Consider the following 27,167-nt stretch of genomic DNA (forward strand, 5'->3'; position numbering starts at 1 on the left):
GAGCAGGGACTTTTGTCTAGCTGAGGGTTAAACAGCAGCCCAGCCAGACTCCCCACTTTTTAGAAAGGAGGGCAACAGGGAGAGAGGAGGCTCAGCCCTCAGACTGCTGGGGAGGATCCACTCCAGAAGCTCAATGGTGAGCACCAGCTACGAGAAAGTTGAAAGAAGTCTTAGAAAGAGAAGGAAGGCAGCAACGGCTCTCTGATCTACAAAAGATGCTAATCTTCAAGAAAAAGAAAAAAAAAAAAAAAACCCAAGGGAGTGGATGGTAGTAAACAAGATTGAGTTTAAAATGTGTTTAATTAATATAAAATTATGAACTCTCATACATGTCAACATAAAATTTTGTCCATTTATCTAACCCTATCACCACATTGGGAAACCAACAGTAGTTTTCTCTCAACTCATGCATCAAATCCAGCTTCCATCTCTTTGTGGTGTTTCCACTGTCTGAAGCCCGTAATAACAAGGACTCGTTCTTCCCCAGCTCCTCACCAGCAGACACAGGGACATTCCAGGTTCTAGTGGTTTCTTTGCCACGGCAGCCTCACCTCCCTGGTAAAGGGTTCCCTTAATGCAGCCAAAGCTGCCCTAGATCAGGGTTCCCAGCCTTGTCGCCACCAAAAGGCCATTTGTTCTTTCTGTTCATCTCAGAGCTCTAAATCAAATACACTGCATTTACAAATTACAGGACAAGAGTGTTCTCCTTTTGTTCACCAAAGGTATCAGAAGAGCCCTTTTAGCCGTCAGCCACCCAACCACCACCCCAGCTCCACACAATTGCCCTCTCTTCCCAGGAGCCCAAGCCTGGGCTTGGGGAGGAGGCTGATGAATCCCAGGAGTCAGGAGGCCCAGCAAAGTTGGGGGGGCGCCTGAGCAGGGCCCCATCTCAGGCTGCTACAGAGGAAACGTGCTGCAGAGGAAACGTCCTACAGAGAACAGATGTTTCTGGGACTCTGACTGGGATCCCAGTGCACTGTCATTCCAAAACCTGTTGATGAGATTCTAACAGGGGCTACGGTTAGATTGGGAACATATAGGGATATAACAATTGATGAGATTAAGGTGAAAGTTTGGATGAAAATTGGAATGTTTGTACAGATTTTATGTGAAGTGATTGTATCTCCTTTACCTAAACGTATTATGGAGATGAAGATTGTGTCTGAGTTGGGAATGCTTCCCCTACCAAGTATTGTAAAACAGAAGACATGTAAATTCACCCTTCAGTCAATATTGAGAGAACATGCTAAATGAAAAACAATAAGATTGCCTGAGCCCATACATGTCATCAATTTGAATCAGTATGGAATATCTGGTGGACAAAAGGAGATTAGCCCTTTAATTAATGCCCTATTAGTATCTAGCTGCAGTACTAGTGCAGACAAATTCTCTGTACAATAGCCTATATGGAGGAAACACTGGGAGCCTATGGCAAAAGCCAGTGAGTACTACCTAGCAGTGACTGCTAGGATTTTGGACCAGCAGTATGAGAGGCAACTATTTGAGAGTCAACAAGCTTGCTATTATATGCTAATTGAGACTACTCTTATGACTGAGAATAATCCTGAAGTACCAAAAATGTCTTGAGTGATGTCAGGGAAATGCTCTAATGGGGAGGACAGTGACCAAAAGGGTTCCATGATAAAATGGATATGGTTTATATCGGAACATGCTACCAGGGGAATGCAAGGAGTACTCATGAGTGGTCGGGTTTTTGTCCCCAGGGGCCAACTTTGGAAACACCTGAGGAGTTGCTAAATTCTATGGCCACTTGGACCACTTGGGAGTTGCCCTATGAACAATTCTCTATTTGACTAACAAAGATCTGCTTGCTTTGTGGATGGCAGTTACATGGTGAATAGATGACATCCTGTTTGGAAGGGCAACAGTTTAATTGAAGAAGGTAAAAATAAAACAGTTCATGTGGCACTAATTGCAGGCTGTTTGCCTCATTTTTGTTGACTCATAAAGTGTGGCCATTGGCCTAGCCATATGGTCAGGCAGAAGTGTAATGGAAAATTGTCCTAATGGGATGTGAATATGGAATGTGGTCCCACGGAAAGGACTATGGGAATATAAGGGGTGTATTAAGAAAGGGTATTTTGATGTGCGTAAAAAGCACTCCTTCCAGGATTGGAAGGTGATTGGAACTGGCAAGTAGATATCTTGGTGCACTCCCTCGAGGCAGCCACTCGGGCCAATGAAATGAGTGGATAGGGGGTGTTCTAGCAATGCAGAGTTGAGATGAATCTAGGCATAGTCCTCTTGTATCCTCTGAGGCACAAAATGCCAACAAGAACTCTTCTATCTTCAAACAGGAGGGAGATGCCCCAGAGAGTAGACTCTTATTTTTCAGGTTATATCTACTGTTATACTGAGATATGGTGTAACAGTGCTGTATTAGTCTGCTAGGGCTGCCATAAGAAGATACCACAGAATGGGTCACTTAAATAACACAAATTTGTTTTTTCACAATATTGGAGGCTGAAAGTCCAAGATCAAACTGTTGGCAGATTTGGTTTCTCCTGAGTCTTCCCTCCTTGGTTTTCAGAAGGCTGCCTTCTTTCTACGTCTTCACATGTCCTTTCCTCTGTGCATGCATCGTTTGTGTCTCCTTCTCTTCTCATAAGGACACCGGTCATATAGGATTAAGGCCCCATCCTTATGACCTCATTTAATCTTCATTCCATCTTTAAAGGCTCCATCTTCAAATACAGTCACATTGGGAGGGCTCCAGCATAGAAATTTTGGGGAGACACAGTCCAGTCCATAACTATGGAGGAAATGAGTAATTAAATTGGTACTAAAATATGTTCCATCATCACTCAGTCTCACCTGCTTGGCAATCCTAGATTGATCCAACTCTTCTCCACCTCTGCACAACACTCAAACTGCCTGACAGAATCGCCAATCTCCCGGACAAAGCCATTATAAAATCACAATATGTAACCTCAACCAATCCTTAACACCACCCAGCAATCAGTTATGCACTTGATAGCTATTTAAAGATAATATAAATTAATAACAGCTAATACTTTTTGAGGGCTTGCTATGTGCCATGTACTATTCCAATCATCCTACATGTTTTTAACTCATTTAATCCCCATAAACACTCTGTGAGATAGATATCATTATCCCCATTTTACAGATTATTAAAAGGAGACATAGAAAGACCAGTCAACATAGCTAGGAAGTTTCAGGACCAGAATTCAAATCCAAGTAATTGAGCTCTAGAGCCATTTTTTCATCACTCTGCTGACTTTTTCTCATATTCTTCCAAACATCCATTCTACCTATTCTCTTGGCCAATGACAGAGCCTCCTATTCCTCAGGAAAAAAAGAGAAGTCAGAAAGCGATACCTTCAAGTTTTTGCCACTTAACCTTGAACTGACCTGCATTTGTTTACATCTCTCTCCTAACTTTCTCTCCTGTCCTCACAAAAGACATTGATTCCTCCTGTCTAAAGTTAGTATTTTCACCTATGCTTTAAGCCCCTTCTCCTCCCACTTTTTCGGGAACTTTGCTGTCGAATGTATTTCCTCTTTCTCTGGTATGTTCCACTGATCCTGCATACTCCTTTCCTGCAGCCCTTAAATGTTCTCAGTACTCTCTCTTCTTAACATGCCCTATAACCTCACACCTCCAAATGTTGTCCTATTTCTTCCTAACCACATCGTAGCCGCTTCTATATTGCTCCAAGACGCTCATGCCTTGGCCTTCCTCCACCAGCACTCCTCAGAAAGTCACCAGGTCACCGGCAACTGCTCCAGGGCCTGGCAACATTGACCACTCCCTTCTTCTTGAAACACTCTCCCTGAGTTTCCTTGGTGTCACGTACCCTAGATCTCCTTCCTCCCCTCTGCATCCTTCTCAGGAAAATTTGCTGGCTCCTCCTCCTCTCCCTCTACCCTTACCTCAAATGTTGGTGCTTCCAAAGGTTTTATCATAGCCCTCTTTTCATCTCATTTTTCATTCTCTCACTAGGACATCTACTCTGTGAGCTACAATTATCATGCACATACTGCTAATGCCCAAGTCTATACCCCCACCCCACACCATCTGCTTAGCATCAGTCCCTGCATTCAACTCAACTAGACTGGGGGACTGCACTAGGGGCTCACTCACAATGTGTCCAATAATGCATTTGTTACTTCCAACTTTCAACCTATTTCTGTGTTCCCACTCTCAGTCGATGACCCATTCCAGAAACCTGGGCCTTTTCCTTGGCTCTTTCCTCCTCCATCTACCAGGGTGGTTGATCAAGTACCTACAATATGTCAGGTCCTGTGCTAAACACCTCACTTGCAATGATTTTATTTTATTGTCATAATCTTAAGAAGGAAGAAAAAATAGTTCAATGTTAGCTGTTCTTAGCACTTATTGGCAAGAAAATTGAAGAAGAATTCCCTAAGACATTCCACTTTTTCTCAGCTTCTACCCTCCTCCCTATTTTGTGGCTGTCTGGAAGAGAACTCCCCCTCCCCCATCCTCATCTTTCTGACCCCAGCCCAGTGGACGTGCTCCTCTCATGTCCTCCACAGCCCTCTCATCACACTATATTGCAATGTGCCAGGTTCTTTTTTTGTGTTATATGGAACTTGGCAAGAAAGAGGATGGATTCTTCTCCCACAGGACATGAAAGCAGAAGCAGTTATCTCCTGTGTAATCTGGCAATAAATGTGTTTTTGTTTCATGGGAAAGGTTGGAGTAGTTTAGCTGGTTTACCTGGGCCTAAGAAAAATATTGTAAACTTATCTCTTCTTATATAATAAATTTTCTCTCCTTCCTTTTTTGCTACCACCATTATCCTATATAAACAAAGCAGCCTGCTATTTGCCTAAATTATTACTTTAAACAAGATGAAATTATGTCTCATATGTGTCTTCCTTCCCCAGCTTAGCCTGCAAGCTCCACCTGTAGCAGTTGGATTCCCAGAGATCAGAGGGAACCAGGGGAAGCTTATCATACCTAAAACCCCAGCCTCTGCAAAGGAACACACACATGCACACACACAGACGTACACACAGCCTCCAGCCATGCAGCTGTGTGTGAATTATATCTAAGGCTATCCCAGAAACATGCAGATTGAAATTTAAAGGAGGATTCTAAGTATCTGAGAACATTATCATCTTCTGGATGGGTGGGGAGCAGGGTTGTCTCTCTGAATTGTGCAATAAATGTTCTGAGATAAGCTCTGTTCCCTACACGGTCTGAGAAGCTCACCCTTGCTGGTGGGCAGAGGACAGGTAAGAACCATTCTGGGGAACAACGAGATGCATTAAGTATTAACTACACTGCAAACAATCTGTGAGAGAAGTGCCCCAACTTGAATGAAACATAATTCTTATTTTCAGTGTAGAGCAAGTGGTAAGGGGGATGGACCAGGTACTGCAGGTGAATACACAAGGCCAGGATGATATCTACAAAGCCTAAAAGGGCTCCATGCCACCAGTGTCCTGTCCCACCCTCCAATCCACTTTGTAGAGCTTGACTAGATTAGTCTCCATCTCTGCAAACCCCCTTTAAGAATGTCAATGCACTCCCTGCAACCTGGAATACAAACATTTTAATCTGGTCTTCAGGAAGTATAATTTTTCCTCCCTGTTGGCTTTATATCCTGCAACCTTGGTAAACTCATTTATTAGCTCTAGCAATCTTCTTTTATAAATTTCTTGGGATTTTCCATGTAGAAAAACCTATAAATAGTGTCTATAATAAAGATAGGTTTTCTTTTTCCCCTTTCCAATCTACATACCATTTTATTTCCTTTTCTTGTCTTATTGTACTGACTAGGACTTCCAGTAGAATGTTGAAGAGGAGTGGTGAGAATGGACATCCTTGTCTTGTTCACAATACTAGGAGGGGAGTATTCAGTTTTTCACCATTAAGTATGATTTTAACTGTTGGTTTTTGTATATATTCTTTATTAGATTTATCAGTTTCATTGATCTCTGCTCCTATTTTTCTTATTTCCTTCCTTCTACTTGCTCCTGGTTTATTTTGCTCTTATTTTTCTAGATTCATAAGGTAAAAGCTTAAATTATTAATTTGAAACATTTCTTCTTCTGTAATATAAGACTTTAATCATATATATTTGCCTGTAAGCACTGTTTTAGCTTTTTGTCACAAATTTTGATATTCTATATTTTCATTTTAATTTGGTTCAAGTATTTTCTAATTTCCCTCGAGACTTCCTCTTTGACCCATGGATTATCAAGAAGTGTTTTGTTTAATTTCTAAGTGTTTGGAGATTTTCCTGTTATCTTTCTGGTATTAAATTCTACTTTAATTTTATCATGGTCTGAGAATATACTTTATATTATTTCAAATCTTTTAAATTTATCAAGGTTTGTTTTATGACTCAGGATAGGACATATCTTGGTGAATTATCCATGTGCACTTGAAAAGACTGTAGTCTGCTATTTTGGGGTGGAAGTTTCTATAAATATCAATTAGGTCAAATTGCTTCATGGTTGGTTCATTTCTTTTACATTCTTGCTGATTTTTTATCTACTAGTTCCTTTACTGGGAAAAGAGTGTAACAGTCTCTGACTATAATCATGAATTTGCCTATTTCTCTTTTGAGTTCTTTCAGGTTTTGTTTCATGTATTTTGGTGCTCTGTTGTTAGTTGTATACACATTTAGGATTCTTATCTCTTCTTGGTGAATTGACCTTTCATCATTATCGAATATCATCTTTATCCCTGGTAATTTTCTTTGCTCTGAAGTCTGCTTTCTCCAATATTAATTAGCCATTCTAGCCTTCTTTGGATTAGTGTTTGCGTGGTGTAATGGTTAATTTTATGTGTCAACTTGCTTGGGGCATGGTGCCAAGATGTGTGGTCAAATATTATTCTGGTTGTTTCTATAAGGATATTTTGCATAAGATTAAAACTTAAATTGGTGAACTTCAAGTAAGCAGATTGCTCACCATAGTGTGGGTGGGGTTCATCCAATGAGTCGAAAGCCTGAATAGAACAAAGACTGACCTCCCCTGAGCAAGGAGGAAACCTGCAGCGAGTGGCCATGGGACTTGAACTGCAACACCGTCTCCTCCCTGTGTCTCCAGCCTAATGGCGTTTGGACTTGTACCACAGCATTAGATCTTCCTTAGTTCTCCAGCCTGGCTCACACACCCTGCAGATTTGAGACATGCCGGGCTCCATAATCACGTAAGCCAATTCATTAAAATAAATCTTTCTATATTTATAAACATCCTATTGGTTCTGCTTCTCTAGAGAATCCTGACTAATATAACACGGCAGATCTTTTTCTATCCTTTTACTTGTAACCTACTGTATCAAGCCAGACCGAGAATTGTGGTTACAGAGTGACCAGAGCACTAGTTCTGTGTCCCTTTGCCTGTCTGTTCCCCGAGTTGAGGTGTCCCTTTGCCCATCCTCTGCCCTCTTCCTGTTCCTTTATCATTCAGTGTCCATGTTGGAAGGCCCCACACAAATTGCATCACCTCATTATCCATCCAGGGCCTGTGGTTTCCCCGACAGCTGATTTTTCTGAGATCCTCTCTCTCAATCCTTTTTTGTTCCTAGCTTTTCTCCCATTCTTACTTACTGTCCCAGCAAACATCATGTTTTTCTTGTTATCGCAGGGGTCCACCCAGGCTGAGATGACTCCCAGGGAACCACCTATTTCCTGCTCCAGTGGAACTGCAACCAGTGTGTGAAAATAAAAGTTCCAGAACTGGACCCAAAAGGGAGGAGAGATGGGGGAAAGGAACCATGGAGTGATAATTGAACAGGTCTTGTCACCCCTCCAGCCCCTACTGAGTTCCCAGCACAAGAATAACGGTAACAGATGGTATTGGTGTTGCTCATCAGAGTGGATTTTCCTTTTATAAATTTTTTTAAATGCTGTTGAAAAAAATGTAAAAGGAGCAGTGGTGAAAGGAGACAAAGATTGACAAATATGGACAAATATCTACCCAACAGCTGTCCAGATATAGCATGGCTATTCATTTGCTGTACAATCAAAAGCAGGTGAGGGAAGCTTCAGAACACTAGAGGTACAAATTTCCTGAAAAGACATTGGACATGTGGTTTCTTGAGTGGTCCAACTCTGACCAACCATGTTAGAGGACTGAAGGAAAGGAAAGTGAATGGCTCCATGATGCAGAAGACAAGATCTGGGTGGATGAGACCTGACGTGTTCCATAAATCTCTCTATTGATCTCATTTTCTTCTACTGCATCTCTATCCAAGGTGGAGTGGAGAGAGACCCAGATGCCTCTGGTATGTCTACTCCCTCTGTTCATCATGATGCTCCCTCCCCAACTTCCAGACTCATTGGCTTCAGTGGGATAGACCAGAGGCTGGATCCTGGATGACTCTTCTCCAGGACTCTCCATGACTATAAAACTCCTGATTGCCTTATTTCATTTGCAAAAAGCAAACAGATGAAGCTTGTATGAGGAGCCATCTTTCCGCTCTTTATTTCCCTTTCATACCTGATCCCCGATACCGTTCACAAATCCTAGTTGTGCTTATTAGCATCCTTAGTTTCAGTATTATTTCTCCCTCACTAGATTGTAGGCAACTTGAAGGAAGAAGCTTCATCTTGTTCTCTGCTACATCACCTGTAACTAGTGTTAAAAAACAAAATTCAGGGGCCGGCTTGGTGGCGTAGTGTTTAAGTTCACATGCACGGGGTTCGCAGGTTTGGATCCTGGGCACAGAGCAACGCACTGCTTGTCAAGTCATGCTGTGGAGGCGTCCCATATAAAGTAGAGGAAGATGGGCACAGATATTAGCTCAGGGCCAGTCTTCCTCAGCAAAAAGAGGAGGATTGGCTACGGATGTTAGCTCAGGGCTAAACTTCCTCACAAAAAAAAAAAAAAGAAAGAAATTCAGGGTCCAGCCCGGTGGCGTAGCAGTTAACTTTGCACACTCAGCTTCAGCACCCAGGGTTGGCCGGTTTGGATCCTGGGCGCGGACATATGCACTGCTCCTCAAGCTATCCTGAGGCGGCGTCCCACATAGAGCAACTAGAACAATGTACAACTATGACATACAACTATCTACTGGGGCTTTGGAGGGACAAAAGGAGGAAGATTGGCAACAGATGTTAGCTCAGGGCCAATATTCCTCTAACAAAACAAAACAAAATTCAATTGAGTAAATTTGAAGATCTAATTGGCTTTATTAAATGATTCATGAATCCAGCAGTAGCCATCTAGCAACTCAGAGGGATTTCACAAAATGGAAGGTTTCTATAGGAAGAAGGGTGGGGTGAGGGAGCTATTAGCAAAAGAAAAGAAAGGATTATTTTCAGTCCAGGACGTCTTTTTTGGGGGTAGGAGGAAAGGGAAAGGCAAGAGTTTTATCAAGTAAATTGCCTCTTCTTCTGGGGGATGGAGAGGGCCTATGTGAGGGATTACCTCATTGGTGCTGACCAGAAAATTCCAGACTGCTTGATTAAGATTTACATTTCTGGGAGAGATTGAAACTGCGATTAGGTTAGGTATTAAATCAAGGTTTGGTATTTATGGGCTTTAGCACCAGTGACACCATTTGGGGCTTATGGTTTTCTCTTTAATGTTAGTACAAAAGTTGTTTCATTGTAGCTGTTCAATAATAGTTGGTGGAAGATGTGAAACATTTGCTCAACAACAATTTGCCCCTCCCTTGGGCTCTGGGCTGCTATGGGAGCCCATCCATTGCACAAATGTCCGATCACCTGAAGTTGAATGTCATTGTCCCTGGAGACGACTTGCTCAGAATTGCCCACTCAGGTATGCCAAAATGAATGGCCAGGGTCTCCTATGAATGGACCTACTCAGTTTGCATCCAGCCATGGGAACTAAGATGTTTTGTGCATTACATGCTTCTAGGATCATATCTCATTCCATCTGCCATCCTGCTGATCTACCATAAGGATTAAGTCAGTTGATTTGATGTGGTGAGAGGGAAGTAGCAGGTACCCTAGATGCCCTGGTACAACAGAAAAGCATCAGAAAATGGATTATAAATCCCATGAAAATCAAATCAAGTGTCCTGACATCTTAGAAAAGTTTCTAGGAGTCCAATCATTTGGGGGAATATCATCACAGGCCCTCAAAGTCAAAAGCAAATTTGTTTCACTTTAATGCTCTGTTATGAGGAAAGAGGCACCATACTCCCCAGGCCTTTTTGTATTTAGAGGGAAATGCATCACAACTTGGTGTACTACGTCAGTACATTTACCATGTAACCCATAAGATAACCAACTTTGAATGGTCCCAGAGCAAGAGAAGATTCTCTTACTGGCACAGGCTACAATGTAAGCAGCTCTGCCATTGACTCTTATGGTCCTGGAGACCCAAAGTGTTTGACATGATCTTGAGCCATCTAATTGTTCTTTGGGGCCTGTGCCAGGCCATGAAAGAAGAAAACAGAGGTTCCTCTAATATTAAGAGGAACATATCTTCTTCGGAAAGTAACTCTCCTCTCATATAGTTTTAGGCTTATAACAGACTCTAAAAGAGACTTAATATCTGACCACAGGACATATCAAATGACCGTGTAACCTGAGCTGACCATTCACAACTGGGTATTTTCTGACCCACAAAATGATATAGTCATGCATGTCCAATTGCATTTCATTATCAAGTGGAAGTTATGTACTCTTGTACACAGCTTCCAGTAGGACCTGAAGACACAGTTAAGTTGTGTAAGCAAGTCCCTTACACACAATGCACCTACTCCTGCTGCCAAGACCATCTCTAACATTTGTGGAACCAAGGGCAAGAGACAAATGGAAATCCACACAACATATGTCTACATACAGTTAGATGTTAAATAAAATATGGTCAACTCTCCTACCTTGAAATGTTGTCCTGTGAGCATACTTGACTGAGTAAATTCTAACAAATTACTCATGAAGCTGCAAGCTGGAAATTGGTGTTAACCCAATGGAACCACAATTCCTTAAGAAATTGGCAACTTTCCTGGAAGGGAAAGGATGTCTGTGGCCAACATTGGGCTAAGGTGGGTCTCCTCGCTGCTTCAATTGATGAAACAGAGTTTTCTGAAGACTACTGTTGCAGCTGAGGGAACAACTATCAGGCAGGCTCTAGTATGAATGCTGAAGGGAACCTGTTGCCAAAAACAAAAGACGTTTGTAAGAAGTGCAGTGCCAATGACTGAAGACATGCCGCAGTGTGGCTCTGGAGGCAGAGAAGTAACAGAGATCAAGAGAAAGTCTGCAATATCCAGTATTAGAAACCATATCTGGATTTAAAGCTGTAAATGCCTCTTTCTCTGTGAAGTCAATGCCTGACAGGATGCTCTCAGGTGTTCAGTTGTTGACAGCCAGAGAGACTTTCATGAGGTTTCTGATCACACATCAACCAAAAGGAAGGAAAGGCCTCTATCCATGTGTTGAGATTAGAGAGATTTATTCAGTGAAACATCAAAAGTGATGATGGGATTGCTTCCTAGGCCATGGTATTGCAGGAGGATCTATAATGAAGTCTCACAGAAAGTGGCTTGGACATTACCAGACAGGCCTCCAAATTATGGTTCTTGGTGAAGTTTTTTGAGGTGGAAGAAGAAACGGTAGTAATATTTGTCAAATACACGAAACAACTGGATTGGATGGGAGACATCAGTTCAGGTTTAGGGATCTGAAGGCAATGCAGGTATGTTGAGTCCCTCAAGTTAGATTTCTGCAAAACTACTTACTGGTTAGGGGGATAAAGAGCTCCCACCTCTAGCCACAAGAGGCCTCAGAACAAATCTGTAGGAAGAATTGCCATGCACAGTGTCCACTAATTAATCTTCATTTACGTGGGATGGGGGCAATGAGTTATCACGGGTTTGACAATCTGTCCTTAATATCTAGCAATGTTAGTATGTGTGGGGTAGATTCAGATAACTCAAAGCACCACCTGGATCCTGAGAGGCAAAAAATGCCACCCACTTGTTTCAGTTAAGGTAAGAAAGGGTATTGTGTAGCAGACTGCACCGGAAGCAAATCCCACCCTAGGAGTCCAGAAAATAAGGTCAGGAAATGAGGGAGGTTGTCAGATTGATGAGTAGTTTTAGATCTAGAGGTAAAAGACCTTAGTAGATAAACTATTCTGCTCCTCTTATAAGAGGAAGAGCATCCACCAAAAGAAGTTCTCTTCCAGTGAGCAGGAGCATACCAGAGTGGTCCTTGACTCTGACAGGGAGGATGTGTGGCAGAAGATCAGCTCTAAATCCAAATGCTACCAGATTTGATCAAACTTACAGTTGCACATTTCCCACCTTGAATCCCCTAGCACCTTCTGCTGATGCAGGCCCCTGCCTGCTTGGCTGGGTTGGATAGATACAGCCAGATTTTCTGAGCTGGTGCTCCCAAGGAGAGGTCCAGAGCAGTAAGGGACCATAAAGTTATAGGACCATTAAAAGTGTTCCCAGAGAAGAGTTCTGCCCACACCATTATAAAAAGGAGGGAGTGTGATGCTACCTAGGCCAGAGGAGCTTGGTGCCACAAGTAAATATTGTGATTTGTCTTCTCCTTTTCCACCTTGGTGGAGAGAATTTGCAAGGAGCTACAAACATTTTTCTGAGATGTAATGAAATGGAGAAAATTTTCTTGACCAAAATTCTAAAGATGCTGAGGAAGATAGACTAGCATCAGGAAGACATGAGACAAATGGAGAGGCTGGACGTCCCCCTCTGAGGGAAGACTCACTTGTCAAGAGTAGTTGGCTTTGAAAGGAGACAGTGAGGGGAGTGCCAACAAAATGGTGGAGGTTCTGCAGTGCAATTCTTATGACAATCTCCAGATGTTCAGTGAAGTCATTAAGCTAAAGAGATGATTAGCTCAAGTGGTTCATTTCAGTGAAATGCAAATAAGGCAAATCTGAAACATGAGGAGGGATTTAGTAATGGAGGAGGCATGGGGAGGAGACTATAAGAACGTAAAGTTCAAAAGTTACTGGAGGCTGAGGATGGCTTTTGATCATCCTAGGCTATAAAAGTGAGTTTCAGACCAAGTTTAACTAAATTAATATCTGAGACTTATAAAGACGAATATTCCAAGAGATGCTGGGCCGGCTGAACTTCTTATCATTGGGTTACTCAGTGACAAGGGCGTCATTCATCAATGGTGCATTGGGCTTTCCGTGTTGGGTAGAAGGTCAAAAGTTGTCTCCGTATTCAGGCTGGATGAGTCTTTGACTCCACGAATCAACAAGCATCAGCAGCGACTGAGCTGATGTTCTTCCTCTCCTCAGCCCTTGCCAGTTCTGTTATGTATGGGAATTGAATCAGCAACTTCCCAGAATGTCCTAAACAATCACTTCTCTGTCTCTACTCACCCAGCCTTCATGACTCTAATTAGCAAGTATCTCCCTTGGCCTTTTCTTCCTAGTTTGAATTTACTTTGTCCAGAGGAAAACTCGATTTCTCCCTGAGACACTGTGTCACAAAACCTGTCTGTATCAGCTCAATCAACTTTCTTACACATCTCCAGTTCTGAACACTCCCTAGAAGCCAAGTCTTGTCGTGGGCAGTTGGGATGGGGGATGAGGGAGGGCATGGATGGAAGAGACGGAAGAGCCTTTTCCCTGGACAAACTCCTATTTGTCAAAGCCAATAAGTTAACTTGTAAAAAGGTGCTCAAATTCACTTGTCAACAGGGAAATAAAAAATGAAACATTGATACTATTTTACATATATCAAATTAACAATCAGGATAAATAAAGGCCGGCATTGGCAAGGCTGTGAAAAAAATGGGAACTCTCATACACTGTTGGTGGGAATATAAACATTCGCAGCCTTTTCATGGAGCAATTTGACAGTATATCAATGTTGTAAATGTGCAATGCACTTTTGTCTTGAAATTCTACTTCTAGGAATATATCTTAACAGTCGCAGAGTCATATGTATGCTCAAAGAAACATGTTTAAGGATGTTATGGCTGAAACTGCTCATTGCCTACTGATTCTCCACCTTCTCCCTTTCTAACTATATATTTGGTGGTAGTGATGTGGCTAACTAAGAATTGACATTTCCCAGACTCACTTGTGAGACAGGGAGGGCCAATGCTATGTAAGCAGAAATCACTGGGTGGGACTTAAGGGAAAACCCTCTCACCCTTCCTCTCTTTTCTTCTTGCTGATGTCTAGAAATTTGTACATGATGGCTAGAGTTCCAGCAGCCATTTTGTGACCTTGAAGATGGAAGCCACACACTAAGGAATGGAAAAATACAAGAAGCCTCGGACCCTGATGCTTCATAGAGTTACCATTCTTGCCTTTCACTGCTTCCCTACAGATTTTTTTTCTGGACACAAAAGAAAAACAAGCCCACAATTTGTTTAGGTCACCCTGATTGGTTCTCTTTCACTAGCAGCCAAGTGTATCTCTAATGGACACAGATGTTTGTTGTAACATTGCTTTAAAATAGAGGGATAATGTAAACAGTCTAAATGTCTCCAGCTTCCACTTTCCTGAGTTTTCCAGAAACAATTTCAGTCTCAGTACATGAGAATCCTGACCCTCAACCTCTCTTTTTCTTAAAGAAACTTGAGCTTGGCCCGATGTCAGCACATTCCTCTCAAGCTGCTCAGGAACCAAACTTGTAATGCAAATAATTTTAAATTTCTGGTAAAGAAGACATGAAGTAAACAAGATTCAATAATTAGAAACTGTATATAAAACCCCAAATTATATCAACAAAAATTGAGAAGTGGTAGAGAGCGAGAGAAAACATGGTCAATTATCATTGAAGATGGGAAAGGAAATAGCATTCTGTTCATAGCGTTGATAATTAGAGGAAGAACAGGTTCAAACTCTTTTTTATTAATTTACAGGAAACCACTAGTAAAATTGAAAAAAGGATGTTTACCTTCAAAATCATTAGCAGGTAGAGAAGGCAAAGAAATAAGTCTATATCAGTGGTCTACAGAACTTTTTATAGCAGGGTATGAAAAATAAGTTAAAAGGTTTTAAGTAGGCAAACCAACCATATGTATATTTATTAATTTGTGAATTGTACATTTTAAAGCATACACCACAAGTTAAAATCTATAAAAATATGAGGTATCCATATCTATGAAATAAACAATATTTTAATACCTTGCAGTTCATAAGGACTTCATACAACATTAGCTAATATCTCAAGGCTCAATATGCATTTAGAGTTACTATTATTAATAGTAGTGGAGGCAAATCCATATTTCATATAGTCTTCTTGAATTTTTTGTAAGTTTGAATTTTTGAGTTCAAAAATTCAAGCTAGGGATGTTTAAAAGCTAGGGACATTTAGACTGTTTACATTATTCCTCTATTTTAAGGCCATGTTACAACAAACATCTGTGTCTCTTAGAAATATACTTGGCAGCTAGCGAGAGAGATCGCATCCTGGCAACCTAAACACCTTTGAATTTGGGGTGAGTTTCTTGTTCAATTTAATTGGGTCATCTATTTTGCCTTGTAACATGCTGATGAAGAGCTTACACCAGGTTGGGAGAAGGGTCAGCTCTGCCTTTCTCTTGTTCTTTGTCTTACATGTATTATCGTCAATCCATGAATGACAAGAGGTGATCCTTTTAAACAACTCAACCACTCTGTGCTGGTTAGTTTGGAGATATTCTTGCCCCCTAGACAAGAATCATCCGAAACTGACCAAAAATGAGAGCTCCGCTCTCAACCTTTTCTCTTGGGGTATTTCACTCACCTGTGATCCTCTGACAGACCAAGCCAGGGTGCCAGAGAAATTCTATTACATGTTAGGAGTGGATTTTTTCTTTCTTATTGTAAATAAAAATATAAATAGACATTCTTCTATATTCTTCTCATACTGCAATGGATCGTCTCACACAACACACTTTGGAGACTACTACTTTTCTAAAAAGATAACTTTTTTTTTCACTTAATTTAAAATGCACAGAAAAACATACCCAGAGGAACTATGTAAGAATGCTTAGGATTGATTAAAAAAGGGGCAGAGGAACTGCAAAACATTTTTCTAAAGAAAACATACAGATGGCCAGCATGAAAGATGCTCAACATCACTAATCATCAGGGAAATGCAAATCAAAATCACAATGAGATGTCACCTAATACCTGTTAGAATGGGTATTATCAAAAAGACAAGATAGAGTGCTGGCCAGGATGTGGAGAAAAGAGAACCCTTGTGCACTGCTGGTGGGAAGGTAAATTGCTACAGCCACTAGGAAAAACAGTATAGAAGTTCCTCAAAATATTAAAAATAATACTATCATACGATCCAGAAATTCCACTTCTGGGTATATATCTGAAGGAACTGAAATCAGGAGCTTGAGGAAAATCTGTCCACCATCCCTCATGTCCATTGCAGCATTATTTACAGTAGCCAAGACATGGAGACACGTAAGTGTCCACCGATGGATGAATGGATAAAGAAAATGTGGTATACAATGAAATATTATTCTGCCATAAAAAGAAGGAAATTTTGCCTTTTGCAACAACATGTATGGATCTTGAAGGCCATACGCTAGGTGAAATAAGTCAGACAGAGAAAGGCAAATACTCTATGTTCTCACCTATACATGGAATCTAAAAAAGCTGAACTCACAGGAATAGAGAGTAGACTGGTGGTTGCCAGGGCTGGGGACTATGGGAGATGGGGAGATGTTGGTCAAAGACTACAAACTTCCAGTTATAAAATGAATAAGTTCTGGGGATCTAGTGTACAGGATGGTGACTATAATTAACAACACTGTTATACACTTGAAGTTTGTTAAGAGAGTAGATCCTAAGTGTTATCATCACACATGGAAAAAAATAGTAATTATGTGAGGGGATAGAGATGTTAACTATCCTCATCGTGGTAATCATTTTGCAATATATACGTGTGTCAAATCATCACGTTGTACATTTTAAACTTATATATGCTATACGTCAATAATATCTTGGTAAAGCTTGGGGAAAATGTTTACGGTGGTTAGCTTTGTGAGGTGTGATAACAGGTGATTTTTATTTTTCTGTACAATTTTCTATGTTTTCCAAATTTTATATAATCAACATGGATTATTATCAGAAAAAAAGCCTTTATTTTTAAAAACTCGTGCATCCTTTGGCTCATCAGGCAAGGAGAGTATGTGCTGAGATTCAAGAGGAGAGTGGGGACGGGAGGGAGGCAGGGGGCGGGGAGAGGAGGAGCCAAGGACTAACCTCCCTCACCCAGCAGTCATGGACTCCTTATGCAGCAGCTGGTTCGCCTGCCAGACCCTGATGCTCCAAATCAGCCTCATCCTATGTGAGTAGCAGAACAGGTGGGGCCGCTCCAGGGAGGGTGTGGTGGGAGGCTAAGGAGTCAGGTGTCAGGGGGACTGGTGGACAGCTGGGGCTTGCATGGTGTTAACCTCCGGATTCCTAAAGCTTCTTTGAGATTGATTGGGAGAGAAAGGGGTCTAGGGCTTTTCTGGGATGCCCTCAGGAAATTCCTGAGGACATGAAAACCTCCATCAAACCTCTACTTCAAAAGGCAATTATTTGCCGTGCTGTGTTGGGCTGCTGCCGCTGAGATGTCAGAGCACTGACTCATTGTCCACCTTCCTGTTTGGTGGGAACAATCGCTACAATCTCAGGTCCTTCTCTCCATCCTCTACCCATCGCCCAGCCTGCTTCCTTCTTCCACTCCCCGGCAGAGGAGGGCATGTGTAGTGAGTGAGGGGCCAGGACAGCTTCCCACTGCCCCATCATTAGGGACAGCTGAGCGGTGGCACCATCTGCAGGGGCAGGGGAGGCGGAGGCAGCCAGGGGGAAGTGCGACCTTCCCCTCTCACTCTGCTGGTGAACTTTCTGTGTGGTTACAAATTGTTTCCAAGCTCTCCGTGGGTGAGGGTTATGCTGCAGGTGCTGCCTCATGGGAACCAGGCTTCGAATGGTGCCCTGGTGCCCCATCCTTGTCCCCAAAATGTCCTTGTGGTGGAAAGAGGGCTGAGCTCTGCTGCCAGACCCACTGGGTCACAAATTCTAGGTCTACCACATATTGGCCATGTTATTTTGGGCAAATTGTATATACCCTGGAAAAGTGGCTTTTTCTTTCTGAGCTTCAATTTCCTCACCTGTAAAATGGGTGGAATAATACCTAACTTGAGGTGTTATTTGGGAGATTAAATGAATTAGTGCACTTACCAGCCAGTGTCTGACACAGGGACACAGATTACTCATGTATGTAGCATTACACGTTTCTTGATGAAAAATTTGCAAATAGACACTGTAAAAGAAAAAACATGATGTTGTTTCCTTGTTTCATAACTGACAGTTTTATCGTGATCCAACAGTTTAAAAACAGGAAAGGTTTTTCTCTGGGAAGTGGGGTACTTGTGGTGATACAGCGATTGCACACTGTCCTATGCTCACCACTCCCCTTCTGCCTCCTACACAATGGGGAACATTGTAGGAATCTTTAAAAAAAAGTCCATTCCCCGTTGCAAGTCAATAAGACAAATACTACCACAATTGTTGATTAATGAGCAAAGAATATGAACAGATGAAATATAAAGAAAAAATAGATAAGATAAATAAGATCAAAGATAGTCATCCTCACAGGTAATCAAACAAATGCAAATCAAGAAAACTGGATAACATATTTTGCCTATCAAATTAGCACAGGTGTATTTTGTTAATGTCAATACTCCGCTGGGCGATGAGACAGTGTGACAGGCACTCTCATATATTATAGGCAGCTTTTTAAATGAGTAAAAAGCTTCTGGGAGTTCATTTGATGTCTCAGAACCATTTAAACATTTAAAATATTTGTACCTTTTCCTTGGTAATTCCACTTCTGGGATTTACCCCAAGGAAAACATTCATGCAGAAGAAGCTTATGCACAAAGACATTCATTTTGGTCTCTTTATAACAATGAAAAAATTGGAACCCAATGAGAGGGTAAATGACATAGGGGCAAGTTACAGCATTAAGAATGTGACGATGACTGCTCTAGGTAGGCAGTGTTGGCTGGGTGACTGAGAAGATGAAGAGATGAAGAGGGCTTGGTCAGAAGGAAAATAGGACTGAACACGTGTTGAGCATCTACCATATGCAAGATCTGTACTCAGAGCGTCACATAACGTTCTCTCATTTCAGCCTCACCTCACTGAGTGTTTCCTGAGGGGCTGGGAAGGATAAGGAGGCAGGGAGGCCAAGACAGTGGAAAACCTCTTGCTAATCACCAGGCACTGTGACATGTCAGGAGTCTGGCTTTCTCTGTAGCTCCATTGAGTAGATGACACTACCCTCATTTTACTTTTGAGGAAACCAAGGCTCAGAGAGGCCAATTAACTTGCCTGAGCTCTCAGAACTACTAAGTCTCACACTAGGATTCTAGTGGCTCCAAGGCCACGTTCTGCCTCAGACTGCAGAGAGCTGGGGACTCAGGCTGCATTGCCCTCCTCTCCTAACCCTCCCCCCGCCACCACCCTCACTCCCACACCCAGACCTCTGAATTCTTAACTAAGGGAATAGGGGAACCTCTGCTATTTGAAAGAAATTTCTCTCACAACTTCTGTCCCTCCCTACCCCGGTCTCTAGGAAAATTATTCATTTACATTTCTCAATAGGGAGACAGCTGCTCCCTTAGTGCCTTCCTCCATCTGAATTCTCTTTCCTTTTTGTACTCAACAAAGGCTATCATTTCCTGGTTAGGGTCATGGGGTCTGTGGAGTTAGTGAGCAGTTTAGGGAGTCCCACTGTTTTTGTTTCCCTGGAGATGTAGTTACAACTAGGCTGGCTTCTCTATGCTCCCAGACCACTGCTCTGCCGTTGTAGCATTTGTCGCCATTCTCAGAGAGCTGCGTAGGTGGCAGGGCGATGGGTGCACAGGAAGCTGCCTCTGCCCCCAGCGGCCCTCTCTTTGTGCGCTATTGGTTGCCAGACAACCACTGAGGGTGGTAAGTCCCTCACAGAAGGAAATGCAGCTGTTCCTGCCTCGCCCAAGCTGGCATCAGCCTTACTTGAATTCTGAGCAGGTTTAGAGCAGCCATTACCAGGCTGCATGGAGTCTCATGACAGGGAAGGAGAGGGAGGTGGGAGTGTCCCAATGGCTCTAGCCACAATGTCCTTTTGATCACTTAAACACTGACAAAACAAAAACTCTTTACTGTAAACACATCTTGGATTAAAGCAGATTCAGGCAGCTCTGAGTTCATGATTAACTCATTTTTTTTTTTTTTTTTTTTTTGTGAGGAGATCAGCCCTGTGCTAACATCCGCCAATCCTCCTCTTTTTTTGCTGAGGAAGACGGCCCTGGGCTAACATCTGTGCCCATCTTCCTCCACTTTATATGGGACGCCGCCACAGCATGGCTTGCCAAGCAGTGCGTCGGTGCGCGCCCGGGATCCGAACCAGCGAACCCCAGGCCGCCGCAGCGGAGTGCGCGCACTTAACCGCTTGCGCCACCGGGTCGGCCCCATGATTAACTCATTTTTATTAAGAATTAAAGTTGACTGAGCTAGTGAACTCTTGTCTTTTTTCTAAAAGAATAATTTTTAAAATGTTCAAAGGATATGGCACCATGTCATCATATTTAATTTGAATTCCTTCAAAATTTGCAAGAGAAAAATTTTCTGGAAGTACATTTGCGTGTGTCCTCAAGGAGGGCACAGGATGTGTTGGTATATGAGAGATGGAAATGGCTGTAACCACACTGCCCTTATCCAGTTTCAGTCATTATTCGGTTTGGTCCTTTTCTTATATGTTTTATGTGTTCCAGACGTGCACTAGGAAGAGAACTGGATGTCAGGAAGCTGGATCTTATAAAGACAGTGGCACCAACTTCTCTCTGGTGATTTTTCTCAGTTTTCTTATAAATTGGGACTCCATCTCCCTCTTAATAGTAAAGAATCTTGTCTGGAGCCTGTGAGAAACAGCTTAATAAATTTCTTAAAATATAAAAGGGAAAGAGAGAGTGAGAGAGAGAGAAAACAGGAGTTAGGCAGCTCGAGAGCACGCAGATACACAGATCTAGCTTCACTGCTGTGTAAAGGTCTGGCAGCTCTCTCCATTAAATTTTTGGTCTTTGGAAAGTCCCTCATTCCTACGTTTTCCTGAACCCTGGCCACTTGTCTTCTTTTTATTTATATGCTTCCCTGTTTAAAAAACCAAACATTGCTTTGGGGAAACAAACTGTTCTTGCTTTAAATTGTTTTGTCTGAAAGAGATAAAACCCCTGATTTATTGCCATAAGCACAAAAGCATGATTGAGTGGTTCCAATCTTTCAAAAACCTTCCCTTGGAAGCCTAAATGCCCAAAAGAAGAAATAAAAAACAGGAAATAACCACATATACAAAGGAAGTTAAACAAAAATCTATTTTTCTTAAAATAGATTTATTTAAAATATAAAGTATAAGTTTATACAAATATATGAAAAAATGAGATGAAATGGATAATTTTCTAGGAAAATATAATTTACCAAAACTGACTCCAGAAGACAAAGAAAATCTAAACAGATAAATTACTTCCAATGGAAAAACACACTCCTGTGTTTCTCCTTTACTCTCACATGACTGCCACACTACTTCTGACACTAGATGTGTGTGTACTTCTCCCAACATGGAGCGATTTTGTGATTTCTCAGACACCAGCTGGGTGTCCTACAATTTAACTCAGTTCTAATACTATCTAACTGCAGTTTGTGTCAGATCCCACAGGTTTAGGGTTCAGTCCCATAAGACTATCATCCCCCCACTTCAGACTCCAGCTATGAGTCCAGGTTCTTAGCGACTGGCTTCTGACTGACTGGCTAAAAATCAGAGGTTCCCTTGACCTTCTTGTCAGTGTTGATTAATTTGCTAGAGCAGCTACAGAACAATGGGAAAACAGTTTACTTACTAGATTATTGGTTTATTATGAAAAGATATAACTCATGAAGAGCCAGATGGAAGAGACGCGCAGGACAAGGCATGTGGGAAGGGGTGTAGAGCTTCCACGCCCTCTCCAGGTGGGCCACCCTCCCAGCACCTCCTTGTGTTCACCAACCCAGAAGCTCTCCTAACACCACCCTTATGGGTTTTTGTGGAGACTTCAGTACATAGGCATGATGGATTAGGGGTTATTAAAGGATGGGGGAGGAGGAAGAAAGAGTAATTATTTAGTGGGTACGGGGTCTTTTTCTGGGATGATGAAAATGTTTTGAAACGAGAGAGAGGTGGTGGTTGCACAGCATTGTGAATACATGAAATGCCACTGAAAAAATACACTTTGTAGTGTTAATTGTATGTATGAGAATTTCAATTCAATGGAAAAAAAAAAACATGCACCTAAGAGTAGCTGGTATAATTCTTAAGATACCTCAAAAAGGAAAAAAAATTTAAAAAACCCCCAAAAGAAAAATACTTTGAAAGGAAAAAGAATCACACTTCTTGTCTTCAATAATGGAAGCTTCATGACAGTTGAAGGACATCGATGTGCTACTTAAAGGAAAGGAGAGCAATTGACAAATCCTTGCAAATGATCTAGGTGGCACTTACTGTCAGGGTAAGAGAAAATATTAACTCTGAATTAAGGATTCAGAGACTGTATCACCCAGAGAGTCCATTTGAGGAAAATCCTCAAAAAAGTTCTCCATCAAATAAAAATTCATCACAACAGAGATCTCCAGAGTAGGGAGAGTTAAAGTCCACAGTGGTCACCAGGAAACACACAAGACTTGTAATTAAACACAATAGGTGGTGGTAACGTGACTGGGAATTCGTGATAAACGAAAAGTAAAGATTCTCGAAAAAAAGTCACATGTTCAGAGAACATCTAATAATGTCTAGAAATAGAACACTTGATTATTTTAGTAAAACCTCCAAGTTGGAAGGCTGTTACAGGGAGAGGGGTAAGAATATAGCAAGACTGTGAGGTGGGCAGAGAACGTGGGCTAGTGAATGTTCTATGTTTTCATCCTACTTGGGGTGGTGGTGAGCAGTGGGAAATAGGGGGCAGAGGGGTATAATCTGAATGTTTTAATATAATAGCAGAGAAATGTATGTATAACGAAGGTAAATACTAAAGAAATGGAGAAGCACCAAAGATTTTGGAGGTACTAAGGAGGAAAAGAAAAGAACAGGAGGCAGTCTGGCCTCACCTCTCAGCAGGGCTGTTACAGTAGCCCGCTCTGCCCTCCATGAAACTCCTTCTGGCTTTTGTGACACTGCATTCACCAGGTTTTCCCCACTGGCCGCGCCTTCTCCATCTCTCTACATGGTGGTTAGAGCTGTGCCAACTTTTCTTCCCTGGCTATAATCTCCCCCTGGGTGATTTTAGCTAATCCCATGGCATTAAGTAGCGTGACTGGGCTGAAGGCCACATATCCAGACTTGACCTTCCCCTGAGCTTCAGACCCATACTCTATGGCCTATTTCACATCAGTTCTTGGAAGCCAAAGTTAACACATCTAAAACCAAATTCTTGCTTTATGCTTCCCCTCACCCCAAACCTGTTCCTCCCTAGGCTTTAATAATAATTACAGCTCAATAAATGTCACACTATCTACCCACTTGCTTAAGCCAAAAACCTAGAAGTCAGCCTAGGTTCTTCTTTTCCTTCACTCTGACATCCAGTCCATCTGCAATCCCTGTCGGGTCTACCTCCCAATTTTTCCCGAATCTCTCTACTTCTCCCCATCCCCTGCCACCATCCTTCTCTCAGTTAACCTGTTGCAAGAGCCTCCAAACTGGAATCCCTTTTCCTTCTCTTGAGCTCCTATCAACCATTCTCCAGATGGTATCTAGTCTAGAGTGATCATTAAAAATGTAAATCACATGATACCACTCTGCTAAAAACTATCTGGCAGCTTCCTGTTGCACTCAGACTACATCCAAACTCCCTACCCTCCCTGCAAAGCCTTCTCCGCCTCCCAGTCTCCTGTCCTCAGATCTCTTCTTCACTCATTCTGCTCCAGCCATGGCACTTCCTTCTGTCCCACATGCAGGCCAAGATCATTTCTGCAGTGGAAACTTGGCACATGTGCTTTCCTCTGCCTGGAATAATTCATTCTGTCCTGTCATCATTCAGGACTCACTTTAATTGTCACCCCTTCATAGGAGACTTTCTTAATGAACCACCCACACCTCACATCTCCACCAAACCACCACTATTCTATCACATTATCTTAAGTGTCAGTCAGGATTCATGGTTACAAGCAAGAGAAATCAACTGACTAATTGAAGATGTATATATTAGAGGCCAGCTGGTGGCCCACAGACCTTTGAGGGGTCCAGATGACCAGGCTTTGAGACCACTCATTCAGAGCCACACCCTGAGTCATACCACAAGAGCTAGTCCAGTAGAAGCTGGTCTGTTACTCCTGGCCCAGACATCACAGCTCACATTCCAACACCACTGACTCTGGACACATGTCCCACCCCAGAACTGCTGCCACCATTGCCTCAGGCAACTGGATGTGGCTGCTGCCATGACTGCCATTGTCAATAGCACAGATCCTGTGGGCCTCCTCCCTTCATGTCACTGGCTTGTGTTTGGAAGCCTGGGGCAGGTACATCTGATTGGAGGAGCCCAGGTCATGTGCTATCTCAGCAACAAGGAGGCTGGGAAGATATCTGGCATTTATAGTGGGAGGTGGGCTCTGACCCATGAGGTAGAAAATTCCACAAATACGTGAAGGAATTTCAGATGCCAGGCAACAGATATGAAATCTGTGCCACATGCTTTTTATTTTCTTCACAGTACTTATAATATTCTGAAGGCATTTGTTTTTCCCTGCTTTTTTCACCAGTCTCCCTCACTAGAATGAGAGCAGGGACCTGGTTTGCTTGTTCACCACTGTGTCCTCAGCAACCTCAACAGTGCCTAGCTCATTAAGCATTTATTGAATGAAGGCTGGCTGAGGACCCAGAGGGGGAAAATTTGTATCAAAGAAAGGGACAATAGTCGCATGTCAAATGCCACAAGATGGTCCTGTAAGACTAGCACTGACCAGTGACAACTGAATTGGTTAATTTAGGGGGTTATGAGTGACCCAATCAAGAGCAATTTCAGAGGAGTGATGGGCCAGAGGACATACTGCAGTGGGTTGAAGGAAAAATGGTGGCAGCAGAGAAAGCTGAAATGAGTTTCTTTGGTTTATACAAACTAACGGGAAAATTGCATTCTTGTTTATCAACTTTAATATTTTCAGTTTCTTTTCTCTGCAATGAGACCAAAGACCATATGAGGTGCAAGCTGCAAGAAAAGGAAACAGCACGAGTCTGGGAGGGTGACAGATGTGTACTTGAATCAAAACTGCCATGTTCTAGGCAAGACCAATGCCTAAGCAAGTCACCTCTGAGCTTTGTTTCCTTGTCTGTAAAAATGGAGATATTTCACTTTTATAAATATGAAATTAATGTGATGTGAAAGAAAAGACTACATACAGCGTAATGTTTGCTCTGCTTCTTTCTTCAATCTCAGCTATTCTTTTGCCAGGTTCCCAGACAGCCAAAGACCCCAGCTTGTCCTGCACATTGAAAAGGACTGTGGGGGGATCTGTCCAGCTGCCACTCTACTCCTCCTTATCTCCTAGCATCCGAGAAGTTGAGTGGATTTGGGATTCTGATGATGAGAACAAACAGCATCTGGTCTCCTGGAAACCTAATACCCCTAATCCTGATTGGTATGAACTTGAAGAGAAATACAAGCACAGATTCAATCTAACAGAGCTGGCTTTCTTGATCATCAGAAATCTCACGATGGAAATGAGTGGACTATATACAGCGAAAATCAAATTCCAGTCAGGAAAATCCCAGGAGGAATCCTTTAGACTCTGTTTATATGGTAAGATGTGGGACCACGCCCCAACCAGGCATTCCAACAACCACTTTATCTAAAGTAAGTTAGCCTAGAATCAGGTAAAAAAAAACTACTATTTTTTAGGAGTTGTTGCATTTCTTCTGATGCCCTAAAAATAAAACTAAATTTTAAAGATCACATGTCATGAAAAACTAGCTAAAATTTCTTAAAAGGTATAACATGCACATGAAATTGGGGGCAGGGGAGCCTCCTAAAAGGATAAAAAAATACTTTCTTCAAGGGTAAAATCCTGCCAAATTGATTATTAGATATACCCAATTTTATCAGAAATGTTATTAATTGGTTGGTTCAAAAACTGATTTAAAAATTCTTAAATGACCCAAGACAGTTGGCAAAACCAAAACAAGAAAACTGGACATCAAAAAAAATGAAGAAAAAACACTAAGAAAGATATTGAATGTTAGGACTAGTCATTAGGTAAAATGCTTTTAGACCAATTGACCTGAAGTCCAGCTAGACAGATCTCAGGACAAACCTCTGTCCTGATCTGTCCAAGACGAAGATCAGGAGGAGAGACAGCCCCTGTGCCCTGGAGCTCCCAGGCCAATGAGGAGGCCAACACCCTGCCCCAGGAAGCAGAGACCACTGGGCAGACGATGAGCAGTGGGGAAAGCAGGCAAAAGGGAGGAGAGGGAGCAGATCCTGGGGGTATCCAACCTGCCAGGGCTCTCTCCCATTGGTCCTCTCTGCCTCCACCCTCCATCACCTCTGCTGGGTTATCACAGCAGCCTCCTAACAGGCCTTCCTGCCTCTTAAGGGAAAGGGGTCTCTTTCCCCTTCCAACTTACTCTCCAAACAGCTGATATTTTGACCATTTAAAAATGTTATTTTTTTAATTCCCCTTCCTGTTATTCCCCAAATAATGCTTCTTGTCCCCATCCCCCACAGGATAAATGGCACTCAGGAAAAGAAGTCCAACCCCGCACAAGATCTGGTCCCTGTCTGCCTCCCCAGCCTCCTTTCTCAACACATTTCCTCATGGGCCATGCTCCAAATTTGCTACCCTCACCTTACCCATCTTGCCCTTTCTCTCCTCTTTGACATATGCTGGTAGCTCTCCAGGGAGTATCCATCTCCCACACCTCCCCTGCCCAATCAGCTAATCCTTACCTGGTGGGTGCAGGAGAGGGGTAAACGACTCCTACATGGGAGATGGGAAAGCTTATAAGAAGAGACTGGGTTGACTAGGTTGACTGTCCAAGCTGGGGTTTTCCATTGTGGAGTATAGAGAATACACCTGCTGCCTCTCTGGCCTCCAGCTCCTGATTCCTGATCTTGCCTCTCTGTCTTCTCTCTGGCTGATGAATTCCTTGCATAGCTTTCCGAGTGACATCATACTAATACTCTCCCATCCTATCTCTTTTGGCAACAAGAAATGGAAACCTACTCAACTTA

The 27,167-nt window shown here is 42.3% G+C and overlaps 1 long non-coding RNA gene across 1 annotated transcript; it reads right to left on the reverse strand.

The window, feature by feature from the left end:
• Positions 1-274: 274 nt before the first annotated feature.
• On the reverse strand, positions 275-27,044 carry LOC131403193 (uncharacterized). The gene is made up of 3 exons (XR_009219283.1): positions 26,883-27,044; positions 18,112-18,193; positions 275-2,773 (listed from the first exon to the last, which is right to left on the reverse strand). It is a non-coding gene; the product is annotated as an uncharacterized LOC131403193 (long non-coding RNA).
• Positions 27,045-27,167: the final 123 nt, after the last annotated feature.

The sequence above is a fragment of the Diceros bicornis genome, chromosome 4, assembly GCF_020826845.1.
Source record: "Diceros bicornis minor isolate mBicDic1 chromosome 4, mDicBic1.mat.cur, whole genome shotgun sequence".
Lineage (NCBI taxonomy): Eukaryota > Metazoa > Chordata > Mammalia > Perissodactyla > Rhinocerotidae > Diceros > Diceros bicornis.